Source organism: Diabrotica virgifera, chromosome 7 (assembly GCF_917563875.1).
Source record: "Diabrotica virgifera virgifera chromosome 7, PGI_DIABVI_V3a".
Taxonomy (NCBI): Eukaryota; Metazoa; Arthropoda; class Insecta; order Coleoptera; family Chrysomelidae; genus Diabrotica; species Diabrotica virgifera.
Genome location: NC_065449.1, coordinates 216,630,726 through 216,636,579, shown reverse-complemented (window position 1 = coordinate 216,636,579; position 5,854 = coordinate 216,630,726).

The window sequence follows — 5,854 nt, the reverse complement described above, 5'->3', positions numbered from 1 at the left end:
TAAAACTTTTTTTGTTAGTTTGTATACATGTTATAGTAAAAAGTTCTACTCACAGATTCGGCCGCTAATTGTTTATTAATTGTTTAATAACAATTGCTTTGTATAAATAATTTTAAAAATATCGTTAAATTCATCATTTTACATTTATCAAATATGTTTTTATTTTGTTTTTGATTATGCTGAATCCGAATATGGCATTGCAATTTGAAAATTCTTATACAAAAGCTCTTATGCAGTATGTCTGCGTAGATAGGAACCACATGGAAGACTTTTGTATTATCAATTTTACGAAAAAAGTTATTCTTCATAAAATACTCTGGATAGTCAAAAATCTAAAACTCAACCATCAGATATCAAGTTTTATTAATTTTGTACGAGTTATGTGAAAAATATGAATTTCGTTAAAGAGTAAAGTACCTTTATATTCCAGAATATCAAAAAATGCTATAATGGAAAGTTGTTTGAAATTAAAAACTATGTTTAAATATACAATTACATCATTCTAATCGAAACAAAATTTTCAATTTCTTCTCAAATTACGGATACTCATCATCATTTTATTTCAATTATGACAACTATTTTATTATCACTTTTACGAAAAAAAGTTATTACTCATAAAATACTCTCCCTGGTCTAAAATCTAAGATACAACGATCAGATATCAAACTTTTTTAAATTTTATACGAGGTATGTAAAAGATGTGGATTTTTCTTAAAAGTGCCATTATTATTCACAATATTTTAATTAAAAGGATGAAGTTGAACACCAAAACAATTTTTTTAATTCCAAACAACTTTTATTAATAACAATTTTCGACATTCTGAAATCTAAAGGTACTTTACTCTTGAGTGAAATTCATATTTTTTGACATACCTCGTATAAAATTAACTAAATTCGATATTTGATGATTGCATCTTAGATTATTTACGATGCAGAGTGTTTTATAAAAAATATCTTTTCTTCGTAAAACTGATAATAAAAAAGTACAGACATGCTGCAGACATACAGTATGCAGACATACTGTATAAGAGCTAAAAAAAATTTTTTTGCTGAACATTTATTATTGTTGAAGCTTATTATTAAATGTATTTTAGGTAAGTTTTACAGAAAAAAGTTTTGATCACTTTGTATAAACATTTTTTTAGCTGGTAATTTTCGGTTATTTTATTATATTTTTGTTATCTTTCTTAATTTTGTCAAAAAGAAATAGTTTAATTTATTTCTAAAGTAAAATAATTTAGTGCATTTTAAATATTGCATCCTAAACTTAAAAAAGCACTTATAAAACTGTAATAGATCTGTTCAAACTTGAGTAATACCGTCTTAAAATATTGGTAATTATATAAAACTACGAAGATTTCAAAAATTACATTTTTTGAGACGTCATATCATTTGAATTAAATGTTTTAGATTTTTTTGAATAAAACGTCATTTAGTAAGATGCTTGAAAGGTAAGTTGTGTGCAATTGAGGGTCTTATAAGACAAAATTGTATTGGTTACACATTTTTAAATCATTTTTAAACAAAATTCATGTAAGGCTCATTTTCCGCCCACACCGTACTTATGCCCATACATTTTATTTCTTCCTATTATAACCGTAAGATATTTTAATTATTCTTCTTTCATGTTCAATTTGTAAAATTTTATTTGATCCATTAGTTAAAGAATTATGTACATTATAATAACTCAACCGTGCACTTCGCCGTACGCTAGTTTACAGTGCGCCAATGTTTGTGAGAAGGGTGACTTTAGCGTTATAAATAAAAAATTATAGAAGTTACACATTTAAGTTTAGAAAATTTTTTATATAAAGTTTTTTTTTGTAAAATTTTCTGAATTTTTCAATGGTCAAGTCAGTTTTTTTCTAAAATTTATATTTTCGGAGTTATTTAAAAAACATCTAATTTCGTATTTCATTTGTTTAATAAAAAATGAAGCACCCACTTCTTGAGTAGACCTTTTTGATATGTTGTTTATTAAACATTTCTTAATGAAATTACCAAAAGTTATATTTTGTTCGATTTTTCCGAAGTGAAAATCTATATGCACTCCCCTAATTATTAAAGTCAGAAAATGACTAAATCACCGCCTAGGCCCTCCTACATGACCCTGAAGAAATTTGTGTCATTAATTTATTACTAATCTGTTATTTTTTAATTAATAACAATGAGCGGTTAGATCGTATTGACTCGGCTGTAAATGTGAGTGCGAGTAAGATGCACAATTGAACTGCCGGAATGGCATCTCTCTCGCACTCAGTATTTACGACGCCTGACACTTGCATGGCGCTCATTATTATTACTTAAAAATAACAGCTCAGTAATAAAATATTGACAAAAATTTCTTCAGGATCTTGTAGGGGAGACTTTGAACTTTGATATAATCACTTTCTAACTTTCAGAATAATAACTTTTAACCGACTTATTAAGCTTTGAAAATCGCCATTTTTTGTTTTTTTTCAATTTAAAATTGCTTATAACTCGAAAACGATCAACTCTGTAAAAAAATTATAAGAGACCTTTTTTGTCCAGAATGGTCCAAAAAACCTAAAAAAAATGTTTGGGCCAAAAATATTGATTTTTGCAATTTGATTAAAAAAATTGTTAAAAAAAATTGGACCACTTTTTACGTGGGCGACTTCATGATCCTTATTCTGGGATGTCTCACGAATGTGATTATGCAAAAAGATCTCATGGGAATATTTTCCCAACGAACCCGCCGTTTTCGTCTTGTCTAATTCTGGTTTTTTTCGGATTGACATCATCTTGGTTTTCTTAACGTCTATTTTCATGTAGAATTGCTCAAAGATCGAGTTGGTCCTGTCGATTAGTCGTTGTATACATAAATAAGAATCCACCATCCACACCCTGTCATCGACGTATCTGATGCTGTTTATACGCCATTCACCTTAACTCCGTCCTTGGAATCGTCCAGTGTCTCTTTAAATAGAAATTCGAAAAAGTTAAATAGCAAGGGTGACAAAACACATCCTTGTCTAACTCCCCTCCTAATTCCTACTCTTGCGAACGTGGAACCTTCAATCTTAAGCGTAGGCATCGGTCAGAAAATGGCACAAAGTTTGTAACAGCATTGTTGTATTTGCCTTCTAAAATTACCCCAACTCCGTTACTATGATCTGGACCATTATTACCAGAGTAATAAAAAGCTTTCTTCCTGGTTTTAACCTTACCTGAATCTTGCCATCTAACTTCACTTCACAAGCTTCTTACGTTCCATTATGCAATTTTAAAAGCTCGTATTTAAATAGAATATTCCTCCGGGTATTTTTCGCACCACTTAATCATCTTAGATCTGCCGGGGACTAGGCGCCGTTTCTGTTTTTGCTCTTCGTGTAGTATCAGTTTCTTTGGAAAAGATTTACCAGAGTGGTTTCCCGTTGCCTTTTCTGGTTTGTGTTTTACCCCATCCTCTGCATACAGACGCTTTTTGCAGCTGCCCACTCTGGGTCAGACGCTGCGTGTGGTTTTGATCTACCCGAGTATTTAATTTACTTGGTACCACCCGTATCGCCTGGAGAGGCGCTTAATAGAGGTCTAGCAACCCCACACGAGTTGCTGCCATTATTCTAGAAAATACACTAAGCAGCAAAATTAACGCACCACCTTAAAAATAGGACAATTTTCATGTCCCGAATTTCCTAAACCTCATGTCCGATTTTAGTGATTTTTGAAGTTATACTTCTGTAGGCGCGATATGAGGGTGAATTTTAATATGATTAAAACCTTCAATCTGGGCGCAGTCGCATTATAACTTTGTTCTGATTGGATGTTCAAATGACATGTCAAAAATTTTTCAATATGGCGGCTGTGGCACAGCTGTTTTTTGATTATTTATGGTTGTTGCGTTTTGAAATTTGTGGGAAAAGAAGCAACAAACAAAAGTTAGTTAATAGTTATACTGCCTTTTTAAATAGTTTTCACATATATTTTTGGACTTTTGGACTATTTTGGACAAGGAAAACTCATTCTAATTTGGTAAGTAGTTTTTTTTTTATAATCATATTGTAATTATACATTTGGATTAGGTTGGAATAAATTTATTTTCTCAAGAATGGGGATTTTAGAGAGGAATCCGAAATTAGGTCCGATTTTTATTTTTAAATTATGATTTTTTGGCGTAGATTTATTTGTCTAGTAGGTATGTAATGCTTTGGTTTACATACTTAATTTGATTACCAACAAAAGTTCTACCAATCTTCATCTAATATATTGTTTTCTTACTGTTTTGTTATATTTTAATATTTTCTTTCTCAAAAATCAAACTCCATACATAATTTGATTAATTAAATTCAGAACAACTGTCAAACAGTAAAACGTTCAGTTGCCCTATTTTCCATATGACAAATAATGTGTAATTGGATGAGTGAGTCTAGGCTTCGATTACGAATCAAAGCGCCCCCAAATTCGCAGGTTTGAATCCCGATGCAAGTTTTTATTTTTTTATTTTTTTATGCATTTTATGATTGTAAGTATATTTGTTATATATTTTTTTTTCAGAAAATGCGTATTTAAAATGTTTGCCAACAATTATTATCGTTCAGAAATCATTTTTTCTTTGTGGCATTTTTCAATGTGTTTGTGTGCGTTTTATTCTTTTATTTTTTAAAATTTTTGGTATTTAAAAATTTTTGGAAGGTAGTAAGTATTAAAATTAGTTTAATATTTAAATAAAATATAAATAAACTGTTTAAAGTACATTATGTCAATTTCGTTAAAATCACATAATATTTAATAGAAGTATAACTTCTTACGTGCGTACAAAATACACACACATTCTTTTTTTTTTAATATGTTATATGCTTATCCTTGTAATAATATCATTTCTAGACAGGTAAGTTGTCATTATATGTATACCGGGTGTGCTAATCATGCTGTTATTTTTCTGAATGTTCGGAACACCCTGTGGAATATTCTAGGATCTATAAAATATTAAAATGAAAACCCAATTATAGCCTTAGGCTTTCTTAACATTTTGTTTTTGATTCATTATCTTACATTGAAAAAAAAAATTTAGGTACTTTAACAACTAGCCATATTTTTCATCGATAAATCCTCATTTTCTGCTTAAGAGGATGGGTACGTATTTTCGGCTGCAATGCTATTCAAATGGGGATTCATTTTTTTCGAATCTTGAGAAAACGAATAAGTATTTTTGAAAAATTTAAACGCAGAATGAAATATTACGTTATTGGCGAGGGCCGAAAGTCCCTGAGAACTTCTATAATGTTTATTTTAATAAGTTACAGGGGTGAAAAACTAAGAGAAAATTTAGTGTGATATTTAATTTAAAATATCTCATTCAAAATAAACTTTTTATTTATTCTAAGGGACTTTCGGCCCACGGTAATAATAGTCTTTCATTCTGCGTTTAAATTTTTCAAAAATATTTATTGGTTTTTTTAGGATTCGAAAAAAATTAACACAATGTTCGTGGTAATATTTCCAAATCTATCTTTGTCATACAATGCACTCAGTTGAATAGAATATTATCAGCATACTGTCGGTCAGACAGTGACAATCAGTGACAATTTTAAATCTTTTGAGTTGTTGATTAAATAATATTGATATATAGTGTATTTGATAAATAATTGATTTAAGATGTGAACTTAATAAAAAGTTATTTATTGTGTATTATTTGTAGAAGATCCAAGTAGAGAATACATCAGGATAATATATTCTGTGATCCAAGTATTTTACTAAAAATCACTTTAACAGTTTTCCTCTTTTCTCGATTGAGTATTAGTTTTTGTTGTACATATAAATTATTACAATCACTGAATATATAGTTAGTGAAAAAATTATCAGTAGTAATTGCACAAGAGCTCTAAAATTA